We start from the raw sequence: 24179 nt of genomic DNA on the forward strand, positions 1-24179 counted from the left end.
ACTGAGCCCGAATGCACGATCGGCGCTCTTAACGTGGGAACCAATAAACGAGCGAATAATTGTAGCCATATTTAGGACGAGAGTCAGGAACCTGACTTTTGTCCAAGTTTACGCGCCAACCGACGCTGCCGACTTGCAGGAGAAGGAGGGGTTCTACAGTCAGCTGAGCGGTACAGTCGACAAGATCCCGAAAGGTGACATCCGGATCTTCGCGGGCGACTTCAATGCGAAGATCGGCTCTGACAACACGGACCTTGAGCGTATTATGGGGCGCCATGGTCTCGGAGAGATGAGCGAGAACGGTGAGCTGTTTACAGAGTTTTGTGGAAATTACGATATGGTGATCGGGGGATCGCTCTTTCCCCACCGATCAGTACATAAAGTCACGTGGGTTTCACGTGATGGGCGAACTGAAAATCAGATAGACCACATCTGTGTCAGCCACAAGTGGAGAAGGAGTTTCCTTGATGTGAGGAATATGCGGAGCGCTGACATCGCATCCGACCATCATCTTCTCGTCGGCGAAATACGACTACGGGTAGCGCGTGTCGTACGGCAGGAAGAGAAAGTCGGCTGTAGGTTCAACGTGCAACGTTTGGCGAATCCCGAAGTGCACAGGGCTTTTGTCGGTGAGCTTCTAGCCCGAGCTTCGGATATCCCGGACGGCACTGTTGAGGAGGAATGGCAGTGCATCAAGGACGCCTTCATCGCTACCAGCGAGAATACTCTGGGGGTGCACCTGGGAGAAAATAGAGGAGAGGAAAAATGCAAAGGCAGCCATTGTGTGTGCGAGAACGAGAGTGACGAAGGCACGTACCCGCCAAGAGTACGCTAATCTGGAATAGGCGGTTAAACGCTCTTGTAGGCGGGACAAGAGAGCCTGGACAGATTCCCTTGCCGACGAGGGAGAGAAAGCTGCCAACAATGGTGACATGCGCCTCCTCTATGACGTATCGCAACGCTTGTGTGGTGCCAGGACGAATACACAAATTCCGGTGAAAGACAGGAGCGGCCAGCTGATAACCGATCCAGCTGACCAGCTGAGACGATGGTTCGAGCATTTTGAGCAGCTGCTACAAGTCTCGAATCCACGTCCAACCGCTCAGTATCAACCGCCTAACGTGAGGCGTATCAACCGGGTGAATTCTAATCCACCTACGCTGAGAGAGATTGAGGAAGCTGTGAGGTGTATGAAGTCCGGAAAAGCTCGGATCGGATCACCGCAGAAATGCTTAAAGCTGACGCCCAACTGTCAGCTCGGATGCTGCATCGGCTATTTAGCAAAATCTGGGACACCGTGACATTTCCGGCCGACTGGATGCAGGGCATCTTGGTGAAGGTTCCCAAGAAGGGGGATCTCGCCATCTGCGATAACTGGCGTGGCATCATGCTGCTGTGCATAATCCTGAAGGTTCTCTGCAAGGTGATCTTGTGCAGGATCAAGTCGAAGATAGACGAGACTCTTCGACGGCAGCAAGCAGGGTTCCGGAGTGGCCGGTCATGTGTGGATCACATTGTGACACTTCGTGTCATCCTCGAACAAGTCAACGAATTCCAGGATTCTCTTCACCTGGTGTTCGTCGATTATGAAAAAGCGTTCGATCGTCTCAACCACGAAAACCTTTGGGAAGCTCTTGGGCGCAAGGGAGTCCTCATCAAGGCGCAGTACGAAGCTTTCGTTTGCCGTGTTTTACACAACGGAGTTTTGTCTGACCCAATCCGGGTGGTAGCCGTGGTGAGGCAAGGATGTATCCAGTCACCTTTGCTATTTCTCATCGTCATCGATGAGGTGTTAGCTGGAGCGCTAGACCGTGTGCAAAACCGAGGGCTGCTGTGGCAGCCGATAAGAATAGAGCACCTCAACGACCTCGACTTTGCCGATGACATTGTGCTGTTCTCGCAGAGAGGAAACGACATGCAGAACAAGTTGGACGACCTAGCGGCGTGCTCCTCTGCGGCAGGTCTAAAAGTCAATGTCTCTAAGACCAAGTCGATGGCAGTGAACACGGAACGCGCACAAAGCTTCACTGTAGCTGGTGAACAAGTTGAGAAGGTCGACACTTTCCAGTACCTTGGTAGTCCTGATGGTGGCACCAAGATCGACATATCCACACGGATCAAGAAGGCCAGGGGTGCTTTTGCGGGTCTTCGCAACCTGTGGCGATCAAACCAAATCCGCTTGCGCACAAAATTACGGATCTTCAACTCGAACGTCAAGTCGGTGTTACTCTACGGGAGTGAGACTTGGTGCGTATCGAGCCAGAATACGTCGAAACTACAAGTCTTTGTGAACCGCTGCCTACGCAACATCATTCGTGCTTGGTGGCCCGACAACTGGGTGTCGAATTCAGAGTTGCACCGGCGGTGTCAGCAAAGGCCGATACACATCGAGATCCGGGAGCGGAAGTGGAGATGGGTTGGCCACACGCTACGGAAGGATGCGCACGAGATCTGCAGAGAAGCCCTAGATTGGAACCCGCAAGGACAACGTGGTCGGGCAGACCAAGAGGCTCCTGGCGGAGAAGCCTCCACCAAGAAATCAGAGCTGTGGACGCTTCGTTGAGCTGGCGCCAAGTGAAGGCGAAAGCTGAGAACCGTCAACAGTGGAAATCCTTCAACGCGGCCCTATGCTCCACTGGGGAGCAGGACGCATAAGTATGTAAGTAAAGCAAGTTGAATATCAGAACATACAAGAATGCATTGAATTGCATGCATGCAGGCGCATTTGAAATGAACCTACATTACCTCGCTATAAATAGCCTGGGCGACTGATAGAATTCATCCAATAAGAGATGAGAAGAATTGAAAGCTTTCCCATTAGAAATGAGAACTTACGAAGAATTCGAACAACAATGCAACGGTCTTTACCGCTCGCCTAGGGTGGATCCTCAGACAATTCACCTTCCCAAAAACCGTCCAACTCCAAGCGAAACTTACTTGAGGATACCGTGGAGATTTTCCCTTAATACTCTGAAAAAATTGGAGCATCAACACTTCCCGTCTTCCAAATCCCTTTCCTTGTCCCTGGTGCGCGGTGGAGATGGGAGCAACCTGCAATGGACGGCTGCCATGGTGGTGAGAATCTGGTTCAGGTGGAATTGGTTCTATTCCCAATTATCGATTCCTAGGCAACTTGGGCTTAGACAATCATCACATCACATGGCAAAAATCCAGTCTGCAATCCGCTAAATTCACCGTCTCCTAGCGAAGCGAACCCACACCAACAACTGCGTTACGTAATAAAAGAATGCTCTTTTACGCTGCGTGGTGGTATAGCTGCCTCGTTTATTACACTGTGAAAATATCTAGGATTACAACACAAAAGTGTGTAATCCTACTTGAACCTACTGCCCAGTCCACTCAATCGGAATTCTGAAACGGAATTCAGTTCGGTTGTTAGGTTTGAAACGGAGTACTCAAACGATTCGAATTTAATTCCGATTGAGTTGACTGGGTAGTACTACGGCTATTAATTCGTCCGCAAACATCGACCACACACATACTAATACAAAGCTCCACCAAGAGGCAAAAGGTAATTACGAATATATTTGGCACTTTCGTTTCGGTTTGGCAAAAACAAATAACAAAACTAACTTTTAAGTATAGTCTGATTCAGGGTTTGTTCAAATATTACGTCCAATGATTTTCGGGATTTTAGACCCCCTCCCTCCCCCCTGTCACGCACTTTTCCTATACCTTTAACATGGGCTGTCACAAACCCCAGACCCCCCCCCTCCCTCTATTCATGGACGTAATTTTTTAACGAACCCTTCAAACTTTGTTGCTGATTTGTTCGAAAATCAATATGGCAACTTGTATTAGAAGAAAGTGAGGCATTTTCGCTAGTTTTAACTGTTCTGTGTTCTGCGTGCACATCCGCAAACATCGACCACACACATACTAATACAAAGCGCCACAAAGAGGCAAAAGGTAATTACGAATATTTTTGGCACTTTCGTTTCGGTTTTGCAAAACAAATAACAACACTAACTTTTAAGTATAGTTTGACTCAAACTTTGTTGCTGATTTGTTCGAAAATTTGATCAAAAAATAATAAGTTGTTTTGCAGCACCTCTTTTGAACGGACATTTCTGTTGCCACCTTTTGGTTCCTTAGATTAGCCATAGATATTTTCACAGTGTAATAAACAGGGCAGCTACCACCACGCAGCGCCACACTGAAAGCCCGACCATGGTAATTTTTAAAACATTAGCTAAAAATGCTGCTTATTAAATTAACTGCGGCTTTTTGGTAAAAGTAAACGCAAATATTGAGTTGACTGAGCAGTAGATTCAAGTAGGATTACACACTTTCGTGTAATCATAGTTGAACTAAAAAAACTGTAATGCTGTTACTCGGTGAAGTAATATCGTTGCCCAGGCACGAAATATTTTAGCAGAGCTGGTTCTGTAAGAATCCTGCTAGAATGTCACTACATTTCTGTTAGAATTCTATAAGAAAATGGAAACTGTGTTAGAACTCGGCTAGAAACCAACCAACGAATGCCTGCTCATTTAGGTACACTTCTTTTATTACGTAACGCCAAAATTTGGATTTTTTTGACCCCCTCGCCCTTCGTTTAAAATGTCCATACAAATTTCAAAAAAAAACTTAACTCGTTCGAATCCCCACCCTCTCAACCCACACCAACAACTGCGTTACGTAATAAAAGAAAGAAAGTGAGGCATTTTCGCTAGTTCTAACTGTTCTGTGTTCTGCGTGCACGTCCGCAAACATCGACCACACACATACTAATACAAAGCGCCACCAAGAGGCAAAAGGTAATTACGAATATGTTTGGCACTTTCGTTTCGGTTTTGCAAAAACAAATAACAAAACTAACTTTCAAGTATAGTTGACTGTTAAACTTGTAATTGTTGCTGATTTGTTCGAACATTTGATCAAACAAGTTTTTTTGCGGCACCTCTTTTTGACGAACATTTCTGTTGCCACCTTTTGGTTCCTTGGATTAGCCATGGATATTTTCATAGTGTAATAGTGAGTTATCTAAGCCCGAGCTAACGCACACTAGCACTCCATTTGTTTTGCTGGAGGGTACAAAATTTAACCTCAATGTTTTTCGTGTATGTTCACGCAATACATGCGCACGTAGCGCCACCAGCGTAAAAGAGCATCTTTTATTACGTAACGCAGTTGATGGTGTAGGTTGAGGGGGTGGGAGGTTCGAACGAGTTAAGTATTTTTTTTGAAATTTGTATGGACATTTTAAACGAAGGGGGAGGGGTCAAAAAATCCAAATTTTAGCGTTACGTAATAAAAGAAGTGTACCTAAATGAGCAGGCATTCGTTGGTTGGTTTCTAGCCGAGTTCTAACACAGTTTCCATTTTCTTATAGATATATAAATGTAGTGACATTCTAGCAGGATTCTTACAGAACCAGCTCTGCTATAATATTTCGTGCCTGGGCAACGTTATTGCTTCACCGAGTAACAGCATTAAACTTTTTTTAGTTCAACTAAGGTTCAACTTTAGTTATTTATCAACCCACACCAACAACTGCGTTACGTAATAAAAGAATGCTCTTTTACGCTGCGTGGGTGTACCCAGTCAAATCAATCCGAATTCTGAAACGGAATCTAATTAGAATCGTATACAAATTCCGTTTCAAACGCAACAACCGGTTCGAACACGGAACCGGTTGTTGCGTTTGAAACGGAATTTGTATACGATTCTAATTAGATTCCGTTTCAGAATTCGGGTTGATTTGACTGGGGTGGTGGTATAGCTGCATGGCTTTCTACCAGGGCCCCGGCGATGGCCTGATATGAGCTACCGAACAACATTGGCAATATGGCGTCGTTTGTTTACAAACATGAGATTATTTGTGGACGAACCGAAAAATTTACTTTTTTGTAAAACATTCTATAACCATTGTGCAATAAAATTTAGTCTTACAAAACAGACAAAATTTCGTTAAATTTTAGACCAGAATTTGTTGTATTATTATTTTTCAATTTAAACCGCTTTTATCGCGATTCTGATCAAGATTGCACATCAAATCATCGTGCCTTTAGTGTATCTTTAGTTTTCACATCGATTCGCTGTAGATTCCTGTTTAAATTTTAAAATTTAGCATAAATTAAAATAAGTTGCAAAATTCCAAACTTCAGTCATGTGCAACAATTTCCACATCACCCATGCGGGAAACCGATAATGGGGTAATTCATGCGTTCCAAACTGTCAAAATTCCAAAACGTCATTGCCAATCTTCGGTTCGCTGCTTTTGTTCGTGTTTGAAGTTTCGGGCCGAGACTCTGCTTTCTACCTAAGGTACTCGCGATTGAGTGTGTAGTAGTGCGGTTGTCAAAATCGCTATCTCTGACTCTCTCACTCCACTGACATTGACATTGTTTATGTTTTGGTTTTCCTGGCACGGTCCTTTGTTCTTTTGTTATTGTTTTGGTTTTAGTGGCACGGAGTCATGCACTCACACTAATGCAAAGCAAGATGACGAGTACCTTTGATATACAGCCTTGGTATAGCTGCCTCGTTTATTACACTGTGAAAATATCCAGGATTACTACACAAAAGTGTGTAATCCTACTTGAACCTACTGCCCAGTCCACTCAATCGGAATTCTGAAACGGAATTCAGTTCGGTTGTTGCGTTTGAAACGGAATACTTAAACGATTCGAGTTTAATTCCGATTGAGTTGACTGGGTAGTACCACGGGTATGAATTTTCAAGTAATTTCAATATGGCGACTTGCATCAGAAGAAAGTGAGGCATTTTCGCTAGTTCTAACTGCTCTGTGTTTTGCGTGCACGTCCGCAAACATCAACCACACACATACTAATACAAAGCGCCACAAAGAGGCAAAAGGTAATTACGAATATTTTTGGCACTTTATTTTCGGTTTTGCAAAAACAAATAAAAAAAAACTAACTTTAAAGTATAGTCTAATTCAATTTTTGTTGCTGATTTGTTCGAACATCAATATGGCGAATTGTATCAGAAGAAAGTGAGGCATTTTCGCTAGTTTTAACTGTTCTGTGTTCTGCGTGCACATCCGCAAACATCGACCACACACATATAATACAAAGCGCCACCAAGAGGCAAAAGAGCAGTTCTCTAGGATTTCGGTCATTCGATTTTTTTTGTATTTTTTAATTCGGCTGAAACTTTTTTGGTGCCTTTGGAAGCCATTTTACATCATTAGTTTGTCCATATAATTTTCCATACAAATTTGACAGCTGTCCATACAAAAATGATGTATGAAAATTCAAAAATCTGTATCTTTTGTAGGAATTTTTTGATCGATTTGGTGTCTTCGGCAAAGTTGTAGGTATGGATACGGACTACACTGGAAAAGAATGGTAAACGGTAAAAAAAAATGGTGATTTTTTTATTTAATTTTTTATCACTAAAACTTGATTTGCAAAAAAACACTATTTTTAATTTTTTTTTATTTTTTGATATGTTTTAGAGGACATAAAAAGCCAACTTTTCAGAAATTTCCAGGTTGTGCAAAAAATCATTGACCGAGTTATGAATTTTTTAATCAATACTATTTTTTTCAAAAAATCAAAATATTGGTCAACTTCATTTTTCGATGTAAAATTGAATTTGCAATCAAAAAGTATTTTAGTGAAATTTTGATAAAATGCACCGTTCTCAAGTTACAGCCATTTTTTTGTAACTTTTTTCAAAATAGTCGCAGTTTTTCATTTTTTTAAATTAGTGCACATGTTTGCTCACCTATGAAAAAAATATTTTTGAAAAGCTGAGAAAATTCTCTATATTTTGCTTCATCGAACTTTGTTGATACGACCTTTAGTTGCTGAGATATTGCAATGCAAAGGTTTAAAAACAGGAAAATTGATGTTATCTAAGTCTTACACAAACAGCCCACCATTTTTCAATGTCGATATCTCAGCAACTAATGGTCCGATTTTCAATGATAAAATATGAAACATTTGTGAAATTTTCCGATCTTTTCGAAAACAATATTTTTATCAAATCAAGACTAACATTTCAAAAAGGCCAATTATTAAATATTTCGCCCTTTTAAAATGTTGGTGTTGGTTTAAAAATTTTGAAAATATTGTTTTTGAAAAGATCGGAAAATTTCACAAATGTTTCATATTTTAACATTGAAAATCGGACCCTTAATTGCTGAGATATCGACATTGAAAAATGGTGGGCTGTTTGTGTGAGACTTAGAAAACATCAATTTTCCTATTTTTAAACCTTTGCATAGCAATATCTCAGCAACTAAAGGTCGTATTAACAAAGTCCGATGAAGCAAAATATAGAGAATTTTCTCAGCTTTTCAAAAATATTTTTTTCAAAAGTGAGCTAATATGTGCACTAATTTAAAAAAATGAAAAACTGCGACTATTTTGAAAAAACTTACATAAAAATGGCTATAACTTGAAAACGGTACACTTTATCAAAATTTCACTAAAATACTTTTTGATTGCAAATTCAATTTTACATCGAAAAATGAAGTTGAAAAATTCTTGCGACCAAAATTTTGATTTTTTGAAAAAAATAGTATTGATTAAAAAATTTTGCACAACTTGGAAATTTCTGAAAAGTTGGCTTTTTATGTCCTCTAAAACATATCAAAAAATAAAAAAAATTAAAAATAGTGTTTTTTTTGCAAATCAAGTTTTAGTAATAAAAAGTTAAATAAAAAAATCACCAAATTTTTTTTACCGTGTACCATTTTTTTCCAGTGTAGTCCGTATCCATACCTACAACTTTGCCGAAGACACCAAATCGATCAAAAAAATCCTTCAAAAGATACAGATTTTTGAATTTTCATACATCATTTTTGTATGGACAGCTGCCAAATTTGTATGGAAAATTATATGGACAAACTAATGATGCAAAATTGCTTCTTTGGGCATACTCGAAGGCACCAAAAAAGTTTCAGCCGGATTAAAAAATACAAAAATTAAAATTGAAGAAAAAAGACCGATTTCGTAGAGAACTGCTCAAAAGGTAATAGAGTAATCTACGTGCGCATGTATTGCGTGTACGTATACGAAAAAAAGTGAGGTTAAATTTTGTACCAGCCAGCAAAACAAATGGTGTGCTAGTGTGTGTGAGATCGGGCTTAGATAACTCTATTACGAATATTTTTGGCACTTTCGTTTCGGTTTTGCAAAACAAATAACAACACTAACTTTTAAGTATAGTTTGACTCAAACTTTGTTGCTGATTTGTTCGAAAATTTGATCAAAAAATAATAAATTTTTTTGCAGCACCCGAGGCAGCACCTCTTTCGAACGGACATTTCTGTTGCCACCTGTTGGTTCCTTAAATTAGCCATAGATATTTTCACAGCGTAATAAACAGGGCATCTACCACCACGCAGCGCCACACTGAAAGCCATGACCATGGTAATTTAAAAAAAAAAACATTTGCTAAAAATGCTGCGTATTAAATTAACTGTGGCTGTTTGGTAAAAGTAAACGCAAATATGGTAAAATGTACCATGCTTCCACAAAATTGCATGGTAGCAATTACAAAATCATTATCATTTTCTCCGTATTGGAGGGTAAAAATTACTATACCGCTCACGACATAGTAAAACTGTGTGTGTGTGTGTGTGTGTGTGTGTCCAATCCAATACCCGCTAACCGGTAGCGATATTATGGGAAAGTATAATTTGTATCAGACTTTGTATATGCCGAGTGCTGATACAACTTATCTCAGTCCCGGGTATTAGGTGGTGATAGCCCTCGCGCTGCTTCCAACGACCCGTTTCAGAATGACAGAGCTCCTTGCGGTCCAATTCTGAGGTCGCTGGGCATTGTTCGGCCCCGCCTAAACATAGAAGCAAGCATCTGAAGGAAGCTCGATCTATATTTAGACTTCCAATCCCGTCAGGCAAATCAGGGATCAGCGCGTATTTAATATGAGAAGATAACATGTTTCAACACTACGAATCATTTCACTGCTAGAGTGTAAACCTTCTGATGGCCGACTGCTTAGCGTCCAAGACCACCAATCCAAAGGCGTGAGTTCGAATCCCACCTGATTCATTTTCGTTTTTGTTCATATTCAAAGTTCAAATTCCTGATTCCAAATTTCAAATGTTCCGACCGGGATTTGATCCCTGAACCATCTGCTTGTGAGGCAGAAGCCGTAACCATTAAGCCACGGAGCCGGTTCGCTCACGACATAGTAAAACTGACTGCGTTAATTAGTCAATCCAAGCACAGAATGTTTTTAGCAAAAATACGTCGGTGCGTGTTCTCAATTTAACCCTTTAATATGGTAGCAACTACCATGGTTGGGTTTTCAGTTTACCAGCGTAAAAGAGCATTATTTTATTACACACACACTTTTGCGTTAATTTCAAACTGCCTCCACTTCTGCCGAAATAAACAACCGTATACGAGAGAGGCGTATTAACGTATTTGGGCACATACTATATCTCGTTTTAGAGGACATAAAAAGCCAACTTTTCAGAAATTTCCAAGTTGTGCAAAAAATCATTGACCGAGTTATGAATTTTTTAATCATTACTATTTTTTTCAAAAAATAAAAATTTTGGTCGCAAAAATTTTTCAACTTCATTTTTTGATGTAAAATTGAATTTGCAATCAAAAAGTATTTAAGTGAAATTTTGATAAAGTGTACCGTTTTCAAGTTATAGCCATTTTTATGTAAGTTTTTTCAAAATAGTCGCAGTTTTTCATTTTTTTAAATTAGTGCACATATTTGCTCACTTTTGAAAAAAATATTTTTGAAAAGCTGAGAAAATTCTCTATATTTTGCTTCATCGGACTTTGTTAATACGACCTTTAGTTGCCGAGATATTGCTATGCAAAGGTTTAAAAATAGGAAAATTGATGTTTTCTAAGTCTCACACAAACAGCCCACCATTTTTCAATGTCGATATCTCAGCAACTAAGGGTCCGATTTTCAATGTTAAAATATGAAACATTTGTGAAATTTTCCGATCTTTTCAAAAACAATATTTTTATCAAATCAAGACTAACATTTCAAAAAGGCCAATTATAACATCAATTTTCCTGTTTTTAAACCTTTGCATTGCAATATCTCAGCAACTAAAGGTCGTATCAACAAAGTCCGATGAAGCAAAATATAAAGAATTTTCTCAGCTTTTCAAAATTATTTTTTTCATAGGTGAGCAAACATGTGCACTAATTTAAAAAAATGAAAAACTGCGACTATTTTGAAAAAAGTTACAAACATATTCGTAATTACCTTTTGCCTCTTGGTGGCGCTTTGTATTAGTATGTGTGTGGTCGATGTTTGCGGACGTGCACGCAGAACACAGAACAGTTAGAACTAGCGAAAATGCCTCACTTTCTTTCTTTTATTACGTAACGCAGTTGTTGGTGTGGGTTGAGAGGGTGGGGATTCGAACGAGTTAAGTTTTTTTTTTAAATTTGTATGGACATTTTAAACGAAGGGCGAGGGGGTCAAAAAAATCCAAATTTTAGCGTTACGTAATAAAAGAAGTGTACCTAAATGAGCAGGCATTCGTTGGTTGGTTTCTAGCCGAGTTCTAACACAGTTTCCATTTTCTTATAGAATTCTAACAGAAATGTAGTGACATTCTAGCAGGATTCTTACAAAACCAGCTCTGCTAAAATATTTCGTGCCTGGGCAACGTTATTACTTCACCGAGTAACAGCATTACACTTTTTTTAGTTTAACTATGATTACACGAAAGTGTGTAATCTTTGACAATAGTTGGTTTCAAATCATCGGGATTTCAGTGTGTTATAGTATTTTAGTATTTTAGTATTTTCTTATTTTTGTATTTCAGTATTTTAGTATTTTAGTATTTTAGTATTTTAGTATTTTAGTATTTTAGTATTTTAGTATTTTAGTATTTTAGTATTTTAGTATTTTAGTATTTTAGTATTTTAGTATTTTAGTATTTTAGTATTTTAGTATTTTAGTATTTTAGTATTTGAGTATTTTAGTATTTTAGTATTTTAGTATTTTAGTATTTTAGTATTTTAGTATTTTAGTATTTTAGTATTTTAGTATTTTAGTATTATTTAGTATTTTAGTATTTTAGTATTTTAATATTTAGTATTTTAGTATTTTAGTATTTTAGTATTTTAGTATTTAGTATTTTAGTATTTTAGTATTTTAGTATTTTAGTATTTTAGTATTTTAGTATTTTAGTATTTTAGTATTTTAGTATTTTAGTATTTTAGTATTTTAGTATTTTAGTATTTTAGTATTTAGTATTTTAGTATTTTAGTATTTTAGTATTTTAGTATTTTAGTATTTTAGTATTTTAGTATTTTAGTATTTTAGTATTTTAGTATTTTAGTATTTTAGTATTTTAGTATTTTAGTATTTTAGTATTTTAGTATTTTAGTATTTTAGTATTTTAGTATTTTAGTATTTTTAGTATTTTAGTATTTTAGTATTTTAGTATTTTAGTATTTTAGTATTTTAGTATTTTAGTATTTTAGTATTTTAGTATTTTAGTATTTTAGTATTTTAGTATTTTAGTATTTTAGTATTTTAGTATTTTAGTATTTAGTATTTTAGTATTTTAGTATTTTAGTATTTTAGTATTTTAGTATTTTAGTATTTTAGTATTTTAGTATTTTAGTATTTTAGTATTTTAGTATTTTAGTATTTTAGTATTTTAGTATTTTAGTATTTTAGTATTTTAGTATTTTAGTATTTTAGTATTTAGTATTTTAGTATTTTAGTATTTTAGTATTTTAGTATTTTAGTATTTTAGTATTTTAGTATTTTAGTATTTTAGTATTTTAGTATTTTAGTATTTTAGTATTTAGTATTTTAGTATTTTAGTATTTTAGTATTTTAGTATTTTAGTATTTTAGTATTTTAGTATTTTAGTATTTTAGTATTTTAGTATTTTAGTATTTTAGTATTTTAGTATTTTAGTATTTTAGTATTTTAGTATTTAGTATTTTAGTATTTTAGTATTTTAGTATTTTAGTATTTTAGTATTTTAGTATTTTAGTATTTTAGTATTTAGTATTTTAGTATTTTAGTATTTTAGTATTTTAGTATTTTAGTATTTTAGTATTTTAGTATTTTAGTATTTTAGTATTTTAGTATTTTAGTATTTTAGTATTTTAGTATTTTAGTATTTTAGTATTTTAGTATTTTAGTATTTTAGTATTTTAGTATTTTAGTATTTTAGTATTTTAGTATTTAGTATTTTAGTATTTTAGTATTTTAGTATTTTAGTATTTTAGTATTTTAGTATTTTAGTATTTTAGTATTTTAGTATTTTAGTATTTTAGTATTTTAGTATTTTAGTATTTTAGTATTTTAGTATTTTAGTATTTTAGTATTTTAGTATTTTAGTATTTTAGTATTTTAGTATTTTAGTATTTAGTATTTTAGTATTTTAGTATTTTAGTATTTTAGTATTTTAGTATTTTAGTATTTTAGTATTTTAGTATTTTAGTATTTTAGTATTTTAGTATTTTAGTATTTTAGTATTTTAGTATTTTAGTATTTTAGTATTTTAGTATTTTAGTATTTTAGTATTTTAGTATTTTAGTATTTTAGTATTTTAGTATTTTAGTATTTTAGTATTTTAGTATTTTAGTATTTTAGTATTTTAGTATTTTAGTATTTTAGTATTTTAGTATTTTAGTATTTTAGTATTTTAGTATTTTAGTATTTTAGTATTTTAGTATTTTAGTATTTTAGTATTTTAGTATTTTAGTATTTTAGTATTTTAGAGTAGTGCGGTGCCTGTGTGGACGCGCAGTCCTGTTTTTTCGTGTTATTTTCCGTCTCTTTTGTGTCGCTGTTCGAGTGCATGGGGTGATTGGCTATTATAATTAAATAATGGCATCAGTAGTGCGGTGCCTGTGTGGACGCGCAGTCCTGTTTTTTCGTGTTATTTTCCGTCTCTTTTGTGTCGCTGTTCGAGTGCATGGGGTGATTGGCTATTATAATTAAATAATGGCATTAGTAGTGCGGTGCCTGTGTGGACGCGCAGTCCTGTTTTTTCGTGTTATTTTCCGTCTCTTTTGTGTCGCTGTTCGAGTGCATGGGGTAATTGGCTATTATAATTAAATAATGGCATCAGTAGTGCGGTGCCTGTGTGGACGCGCAGTCCTGTTTTTTCGTGTTATTTTCCGTCTCTTTTGTGTCGCTGTTCGAGTGCATGGGGTAATTGGCTATTATAATTAAATAATGGCATCAGTAGTGCGGTGCCTGTGTGGACGCGCAGTCCTGTTTTTTCGTGTTATTTTCCGTCTCTTTTGTGTCGCTGTTCGAGTGCATGGGGTAATTGGCTATTATAATTAAATAATGGCATCAGTAGTGCGGTGCCTGTGTGGACGCGCAGTCCTGTTTTTTCGTGTTATTTTCCGTCTCTTTTGTGTCGCTGTTCGAGTGCATGGGGTGATTGGCTATTATAATTAAATAATGGCATCAGTAGTGTGGTGCCTGTGTGGACGCGCAGTCCTGTTTTTTCGTGTTATTTTCCGTCTCTTTTGTGTCGCTGTTCGAGTGCATGGGGTGATTCGCTATTATAATTAAATAAAGGCATCAGTAGTGTGGTGCTTTTCGGGACGCGCAGTTCTGTTTTTTTACCTTCTTTTTTTTTCATTGTTTTTTTTCCACTCGCGTTCGTTGGCCGATGAGTTTTTTTGTGTTGTTCTATATTTATAGTTTTCTATAAAAACGCACCTATTTTTTTGAGACTAGCAAGTCGTATTGCTGGATTAAGCCCTTTCTATATCATTTCAATAATCATTTCAATGAATGAAGCCCTTCCTACATCACCGTTGATCGGAAGGCACGCCGACGGAGAATTTCTGGAGAATCGCGGTCGAATTAATACTATATTTAAATCCCTAGATAGCCATCTTTCCGCAGCCGGCTGCCTAAGATTTTTAAAATTTCAACCGATAAACAAATTGCTTATGGTCGCATCACCTACCACAGTGAATCCTGACCTCATACCCATCTTACTAACACCTCAAAACTCATGTGATACTTTGTCGGAGACGCAGTCGATTTGGCGGTCCCATCACTCAAGTATCGAACTAACATTCCCATCCACTTCCCCGTGTCTTACCTCTGGTCGTGGCCGGCGTCGGTATTGATCAGCATGATAGGGACCTTTGAAAATTGCGAAGGGGTGATGATTGGTTCCTACTTTTCATCTGTGGTTCACGGAGCAATGTTTGGGGGTCCTGGTCAATAACGAAGTAGCAGCTACGGGTAGACACCAATGCTATGCTATGCTATGCTATGATTACACGAAAGTGTGTAATCCTACTTGAATCTACTGCTCAGTCAACTCAATATTTGCGTTTACTTTTACCAAAAAGCCGCAGTTAATTTAATAAGCAGCATTTTTAGCTAATGTTTTTAAAATTACCATGGTCGGGCTTTCAGTGTGGCGCTGCGTGGTGGTAGCTGCCCTGTTTATTACACTGTGAAAATATCTATGGCTAATCTAAGGAACCAAAAGGTGGCAAAAGAAATGTCCGTTCAAAAGAGGTGCTGCAAAACAACTTATTATTTTTTGATCAAATTTTCGAACAAATCAGCAACAAAGTTTGAGTCAAACTATACCTAAAAGTTAGTGTTGTTATTTGTTTTGCAAAACCGAAACGAAAGTGCCAAAAATATTCGTAATTACCTTTTGCCTCTTTGTGGCGCGTTGTGTTAGTATGTGTGTGGTCGATGTTTGTGGATGTGCACGCAGAACACAGAACAGTTAAAACTAGCGAAAATGCCTCACTTTCTTCTAATACAAGTTGCCATATTGATTTTCGAACAAATCAGCAACAAAGTTTGAAGGGTTCGTTCAAAAATTACGTCCATGAATAGAGGGAGGGGGGGGGTCTGGGGTTTGTGACAGCCCATGTTAAAGGTATAGGAAAAGTGCGTGACAGGGGGGAGGGAGGGGGTCTAAAATCCCGAAAATCATTGGACGTAATATTTGAACAAACCCTGAATCAGACTATACTTAAAAGTTAGTTTTGTTATTTGTTTTTGCCAAACCGAAACGAAAGTGCCAAAAATATTCGTAATTACCTTTTGCCTCTTGGTGGAGCTTTGTATTAGTATGTGTGTGGTCGATGTTTGCGGACGAATTAATAGCCGTGGTACTACCCAGTCAACTCAATCGGAATTAAATTCGAATCGTTTGAGTATTCCGTTTCAAACCTAACAACCAAACTGAATTCCGTTTCAGAATTCCGATTGAGTGGACTGGGCAGTAGGTTCAAGTAGGATTACACACTTTTGTGTTGTAATCCTAGATATTTTCACAGTGTAATAAACGAGGCAGCTATACCACCACGCAGCGTAAAAGAGCATTCTTTTATTACGTAACGCAGTTGTTGGTGTGGGTTCGCTTCGCTAGGAGACGGTGAATTTAACGGATTGCAGACTGGATTTTTGCCATGTGATGTGATGATTGTCTAAGCCCAAGTTGCCTAGGAATCGATAATTGGGAATAGAACCAATTCCACCTGAACCAGATTCTCACCACCATGGCAGCCGTCCATTGCAGGTTGCTCCCATCTCCACCGCGCACCAGGGACAAGGAAAGGGATTTGGAAGACGGGAAGTGTTGATGCTTCAATTTTTTCAGAGTATTAAGGGAAAATCTCCACGGTATCCTCAAGTAAGTTTCGCTTGGAGTTGGACGGTTTTTGGGAAGGTGAATTGTCTGAGGATCCACCCTAGGCGAGCGGTAAAGACCGTTGCATTGTTGTTCGAATTCTTCGTAAGTTCTCATTTCTAATGGGAAAGCTTTCAATTCTTCTCATCTCTTATTGGATGAATTCTATCAGTCGCCCAGGCGCGCGCAAATGCGCCTGCATGCATGCAATTCAATGCATTCTTGTATGTTCTGATATTCAACTTGCTTTACTTACTTACTTATGCGTCCTGCTCCCCAGTGGAGCATAGGGCCGCGTTGAAGGATTTCCACTGTTGACGGTTCTCAGCTTTCGCCTTCACTTGGCGCCAGCTCAACGAAGCGTCCACAGCTCTGATTTCTTGGTGGAGGCTTCTCCGCCAGGAGCCTCTTGGTCTGCCCGACCACGTTGTCCTTGCGGGTTCCAATCTAGGGCTTCTCTGCAGATCTCGTGCGCATCCTTCCGTAGCGTGTGGCCAACCCATCTCCACTTCCGCTCCCGGATCTCGATGTGTATCGGCCTTTGCTGACACCGCCGGTGCAACTCTGAATTCGACACCCAGTTGTCGGGCCACCAAGCACGAATGATGTTGCGTAGGCAGCGGTTCACAAAGACTTGTAGTTTCGACGTGTTCTGGCTCGATACGCACCAAGTCTCACTCCCGTAGAGTAACACCGACTTGACGTTCGAGTTGAAGATCCGTAATTTTGTGCGCAAGCGGATTTGGTTTGATCGCCACAGGTTGCGAAGACCCGCAAAAGCACCCCTGGCCTTCTTGATCCGTGTGGATATGTCGATCTTGGTGCCACCATCAGGACTACCAAGGTACTGGAAAGTGTCGACCTTCTCAACTTGTTCACCAGCTACAGTGAAGCTTTGTGCGCGTTCCGTGTTCACTGCCATCGACTTGGTCTTAGAGACATTGACTTTTAGACCTGCCGCAGAGGAGCACGCCGCTAGGTCGTCCAACTTGTTCTGCATGTCGTTTCCTCTCTGCGAGAACAGCACAATGTCATCGGCAAAGTCGAGGTCGTTGAGGTGCTCTATTCTTATCGGCTGCCACAGCAGCCCTCGGTTTTGCACACGGTCTAGCGCTCCAGCTAACACCTCATCGATGACGATGAGAAATAGCAAAGGTGACTGGATACATCCTTGCCTCACCCCGGCTACCACCCGGATTGGGTCAGACAAAACTCCGTTGTGTAAAACACGGCAAACGAAAGCTTCGTACTGCGCCTTGATGAGGACGCCCTTGCGCCCAAGAGCTTCCCAAAGGTTTTCGTGGTTGAGACGATCGAACGCTTTTTCATAATCGACGAACACCAGGTGAAGAGAATCCTGGAATTCGTTGACTTGTTCGAGGATGACACGAAGTGTCACAATGTGATCCACACATGACCGGCCACTCCGGAACCCTGCTTGCTGCCGTCGAAGAGTCTCGTCTATCTTCGACTTGATCCTGCACAAGATCACCTTGCAGAGAACCTTCAGGATTATGCACAGCAGCATGATGCCACGCCAGTTATCGCAGATGGCGAGATCCCCCTTCTTGGGAACCTTCACCAAGATGCCCTGCATCCAGTCGGCCGGAAATGTCACGGTGTCCCAGATTTTGCTAAATAGCCGATGCAGCATCCGAGCTGACAGTTGGGCGTCAGCTTTAAGCATTTCTGCGGTGATCCGATCCGAGCTTTTCCGGACTTCATACACCTCACAGCTTCCTCAATCTCTCTCAGCGTAGGTGGATTAGAATTCACCCGGTTGATACGCCTCACGTTAGGCGGTTGATACTGAGCGGTTGGATGTGGATTCGAGACTTGTAGCAGCTGCTCAAAATGCTCGAACCATCGTCTCAGCTGGTCAGCTGGATCGGTTATCAGCTGGCCGCTCCTGTCTTTCACCGGAATTTGTGTATTCGTCCTGGCACCACACAAGCGTTGCGATACGTCATAGAGGAGGCGCATGTCACCATTGTTGGCAGCTTTCTCTCCCTCGTCGGCAAGGGAATCTGTCCAGGCTCTCTTGTCCCGCCTACAAGAGCGTTTAACCGCCTATTCCAGATTAGCGTACTCTTGGCGGGTACGTGCCTTCGTCACTCTCGTTCTCGCACACACAATGGCCTCCTTTGCATTTTTCCTCTCCTCTATTTTCTCCCAGGTGCACCCCCAGAGTATTCTCGCTGGTAGCGATGAAGGCGTCCTTGATGCACTGCCATTCCTCCTCAACAGTGCCGTCCGGGATATCCGAAGCTCGGGCTAGAAGCTCACCGACAAAAGCCCTGTGCACTTCGGGATTCGCCAAACGTTGCACGTTGAACCTACAGCCGACTTTCTCTTCCTGCCGTACGACACGCGCTACCCGTAGTCGTATTTCGCCGACGAGAAGATGATGGTCGGATGCGATGTCAGCGCTCCGCATATTCCTCACATCAAGGAAACTCCTTCTCCACTTGTGGCTGACACAGATGTGGTCTATCTGATTTTCAGTTCGCCCATCACGTGAAACCCACGTGACTTTATGTACTGATCGGTGGGGAAAGAGCGATCCCCCGATCACCATATCGTAATTTCCACAAAACTCTGTAAACAGCTCACCGTTCTCGCTCATCTCTCCGAGACCATGGCGCCCCATAATACGCTCAAGGTCCGTGTTGTCAGAGCCGATCTTCGCATTGAAGTCGCCCGCGAAGATCCGGATGTCACCTTTCGGGATCTTGTCGACTGTACCGCTCAGCTGACTGTAGAACCCCTCCTTCTCCTGCAAGTCGGCAGCGTCGGTTGGCGCGTAAACTTGGACAAAAGTCAGGTTCCTGACTCTCGTCCTAAATATGGCTACAATTATTCGCTCGCTTATTGGTTCCCACGTTAAGAGCGCCGATCGTGCATTCGGGCTCAGTAGGAATCCTACTCCTCGCACCCGATGTGCGCGTTGGCTGTCTTCGGCTTGCATACCAGAATACAGCAGAACTTGCCCGGTGGGCAACTTGTGTTCTGCTGAGTTCGGCCAACGGACTTCGCTAAGCCCCAAGATCTCAAGCTTCAGCCGAGCTGCCTCCTTCCCTAGCGTTGCTAACTTACCCTTCTGGGCAAGCGTCAATACGTTCCATGTTCCGATTCGTGTCCGTGTTTTCATGCTAAGGGTCGTTCCATTCCTCCAGTCTGGTTTCCTTCTCGCAGATTCAGTAGCCATCGTTTTGCTTTTGGACTCCATAGGTGGCTAGCCTAAGGAGCCCTAGCCTCGCGGTGGGACTACCACCTACGCTGCAAGGCCAGCGGTAGCCTCGTCGTTACGGTCGGTGAACACTCTAGCACTTTTACACCCATTTCAGTTTTTCTCAAAAACTTTCACAACATTTCCGACGACACGCGATTTTTTGGGCTCGCGTTGCGTCTAGAAAGCTGATCTATGCAACACACTCAACGCGCGCCGCGAACGAGCACTTTGCTGTGTGGCTTCTTCGGGCGCGATTGAAAAGATTTTCGTCGGATTTTGTTGGCACTCGAACAGAGACGCACGGTAACGCGATATGCACCACCACTACTACCTTGCATTCAACTTTATTCTCGTCCGTTTCTTGGATTCAACTATATCAGTCTAAGTCCTACTGAAGCTACCAATGCTCCACGGTAAAGTGGAAAGCATTTTGTATGCCAATCCTAAGGACAGGGGATTGAACCCCGCCGTGAGCTTCATGTTTTTCATTAATTTCCAAATTCAATGAGTCCAGAACTTTCTCGTTGGAAGCAGATGGGTATCGAACCCAGGACCATTCTATAAGAAAATGGAAACTGTGTTAGAACTCGGCTAGAAACCAACCAACGAATGCCTGCTCATTTAGGTACACTTCTTTTATTACGTAACGCTAAAATTTGGATTTTTGATCCCCTCCCCCTTCGTTTAAAATGTCCATACAAATTTCAAAAAAAATACTTAACTCGTTCGAACCTCCCACCCCCTCAACCTACACCACCAACAGCGTTACGTAATAAAAGATGCTCTTTTACGCTGGTGGCGCTGCGTGGTGGTAGCTGCCCTGTTCATAGAGTTATCTACGTGCGCATGTATTGCGTGAACGTACACGAAAAACATTGAGGTTAAATTTTGTACCCGCCAGCAAAACAAATGGAGTGCTAGTGTGCGTGAGCTCGGGCTTAGATAACTCACTATTACACTATGAAAATATCCATGGCTAATCCAAGGAACCAAAAGGTGGCAACAGAAATGTTCGTCAAAAAGAGGTGCCGCAAAAAAACTTTTTTATCAAATGTTCGAACAAATCAGCAACAATTATCTCATCAATACCGAACCGGCGCCGGCTCAGGTGCACAGCACGTCCTCGCTGGCAACGTTCTCTCTCTGATTTTTCTTCGCGATTGCGTCAAAGAACTTGGACATCATCCTAGAAGCTGCTTATGGAATTGAGCTTCGGCAAGGAGCAAACCGCTTCTACTGAAACTTAACAGGTCACCCCACATTCGGTATCGGTGTCAGTCGAAGTACAAGTACTTGCCCTTTATCTAAAAAATATGCTTAATGAAAAAATAATAATAAATATACAAAATTATTGTTTAAGTGATGTTCTCGCTATCATGTTAGAATAGATTTTTTATTTATATTTATTATATTTCACAACTTGACTTTGCGCATGATGAATAAAAGCACAATTCCCCGGCACAAGCATCTACGAATCGCACCTCACAATCCTTTTTAGTAAACGTCTTTATAAGTTTTACATTAAAATCGCGATCCAAATGAAAACTGTTCAGGTTAAGCAAATTATACAAGGCAGAGTCGATGCTTGGAAGAACTGAGTCGCGCTGAGCGAACGGAACTGGTACTGCTTCTTCTGCACCTGCGGCTTTGGGGTATTTGAACGCGTTCAGCACGTAACCAAGAAGATTTCAACTGATTTCTCGACGAGCAGTACTCCTAGCACCAGCCTTTGACCAGCGGAACATCGATCACCCATCGACATTGTCCCGACGCATGTTGAACGGCCGCGGCACCCACAGCAACAACATCCCGTTTGGAGGAAGCAGTCCTTCAAGAGGAATGCAACACTTCCAGCAGCGGTGCGACGAACCAATTAAAACCTGGAGGGGGGGAACAAAATAATGTCTTTAATCACAGAAAAAACAACTGGTTTGAAAGATGATCGTTTTTTAAACAACTGATAGTTGAAACAAGAATTGCCTATTTAACTTGAAAAGTTTGAAAAGAATATTGAAACTCACCATGCGAGAACGATGCTTAGCGGAACAATCTGTCCAGCTGAGATGAACAAGTTTCCACTTGCGGTGGAATTCGATGGCGTTGGATGTTCCGATGCTCTCCGGCAGTTTGTCCTTTTCCGGTGCTGCTCCATAAACTTTTCCTGCGTTGCAGCTTGCTGCATCACAAAATTAAATCAAAACAAACTTGACAGTCGAGCGCGAAAGAGACACAAAGCAAACCAACGTTTTCAATAAAGCAGTTGTGGTTCTGTAAAATGTCAAATGGCAAGAGGAATTTAATTCCTTAATATATTAAATGCCAAAATTAATTTATTAAGGCCATTGTCACGCCCCTCGGTTTAAACCGAACATCGCAATACTCAAAGCATGTGATTTACTAAGGATTACATTTTATTTTGAACTGTAAATATTAATTTAAAACAATAAAAAAACATTTTCCTAATAAAATTTAATGCTTAAAGAAATTATGAAAAATTACAATAGATGGCAGCACTGTTTCAACAAAACAAATTTGACTCATAGATGTCGCTAGTGAGCGCGCCGCTCCATGGCCACCCAGTCAAATCAATCCGAATTCTGAAACGGAATCTAATTAGAATCGTATACAAATTCCGTTTCAAACGCAACAACCGGTTCCGTGTTCGAACCGGTTGTTGCGTTTGAAACGGAATTTGTATACGATTCTAATTAGATTCCGTTTCAGAATTCGGATTGATTTGACTGGGCAGTATCCTTTTAAAGGGTACTAGGCCAGTACCCTTTTGAAGGGTTTCGCCCTCGTACCCTTTCAAAAGGGTGAAGACGGGTAAACTTGAAAAAAGGATAAAAAGTACCCTTTTAAGGGTTATTCTGATTTTGAGTGCAGGCACGAAATATTTTAGCAGAGCTGATTTTGTAAGAATCCTGCCAGAATGTCGCTACATTTCTGCTAGAATTCTATAAGAAAATGGAAACTGTGTTAGAACTCGGCTTGAAACCAACCAACGAATGCCTGCTCATTTAGGTACACTTCTTTTATTACGTTACGCTAAAATTTGGATTTTTTGACCCCCTCGCGCTTCGTTTAAAATGTCCATACACATTTCAAAAAAACACTTAACTCGTTCGAACTCCCCACCCCCTCAACCCACACCAACAACTGCGTTACGTAATAAAAGAATGCGGCAACTTGTATCAGAAGAAAGTGAGGCATTTTCGCTAGTTCTAACTGTTCTGTGTTCTGCGTGCACGTCCGCAAACATCGACCACACTCATACTAATAAAAAGCGCCACCAAGAGGCAAAAGGTAATTACGAATATGTTTGGCACTTTCGTTTCGGTTTTGCAAAAACAAATAACAAAACTAACTTTCAAGTATAGTTGACTATTAAACTTGTAATTGTTGCTGATTTGTTCGAACATTTGATCAAAAAATAATAAGTTTTTTGCAGCACCTCTTTTGGACGGACATTTCTGTTGCCACCTTTTGAATCTTTAGATTAGCCATAGATATTTTCATAGTGTAATAAACACGGCAGCTACCACCACGCATAGCCACCACCGTAAAAGAGAATTCTTTTATTACATAACGACGTTGGTGGTGTGGGTTGAGGGGGTGGGAAGTTCGAACGAGTTAAGTATTTTTTTTTCTTTTATTACATAACGACGTTGGTGGTGTGGGTTGAGGGGGTGGGAAGTTCGAACGAGTTAAGTATTTTTTAGAAATTTGTAAACGAAGGGCAAGGGGGTCAAAAAATACAAATTTTAGCGTTACGTAATAAAAGAAGTGTACCTTAATGAGCAGGCATTCGTTGGTTGGTTTCTAGCCGAGTTCTAACACAGCCCAGTCACGAAATATTCTAGCAGAGCTGGTTCTGTCAGAATCCTGCTAGAACGGTGGAACATTTCTGCTAGAATGCTGTAAGAATATCCAGCTCTGTAAGAACTCTGTTAGAATCCTGCTAGAACGTCGTGACTGGGAGTTTCCATTTTCTTATAGAATTCTAACAGAAATGTAGCGACATTCTAGCAGAATTCTTACAGAACCAGCCCTGCTAAAATATTTCGTGCCTGGGCAACGTTATTGCTTCACCGAGTAACAGCATTAAACTTTTTTTAGTTCAACTATTGGTACGTTCGTTTGATGGCTAGTTTCACACTGAGTGCCGCACTCAGAGCTGTCAAAGTGTTTCTTTGAAGAAACTCGCGCTAGTTCCGCACGAGTTTCGCCGCCATGTTGGAACTGAAACTCTAGTGCCGCACTCAATATTTTTTCAGTTTCATTCGAGTTCCACGCGCACTGACAAATGACGTTCGATTGAACCAAAACTGGCACCGACGA

The 24179-nt window shown here is 40.0% G+C and overlaps 1 protein-coding gene and 1 long non-coding RNA gene across 2 annotated transcripts in view; both read right to left on the reverse strand.

Annotated features, from left to right (window-relative positions):
- Positions 1-24179, reverse strand: part of LOC120428915 (uncharacterized) — a gene marked incomplete at its 5' end in the record, with an annotated part of 240613 nt that overhangs the window by 134969 nt on the left and 81465 nt on the right. The window lies entirely within an intron of this gene.
- LOC128092498 (uncharacterized) lies at positions 16799-22009 on the reverse strand. Its single transcript, XR_008211823.1, has 3 exons — positions 21860-22009; positions 20170-21718; positions 16799-16848 (listed from the first exon to the last, which is right to left on the reverse strand). It is a non-coding gene; the product is annotated as an uncharacterized LOC128092498 (long non-coding RNA).

Source organism: Culex pipiens, chromosome 1 (genome assembly GCF_016801865.2).
Source record: "Culex pipiens pallens isolate TS chromosome 1, TS_CPP_V2, whole genome shotgun sequence".
Lineage (NCBI taxonomy): Eukaryota > Metazoa > Arthropoda > Insecta > Diptera > Culicidae > Culex > Culex pipiens.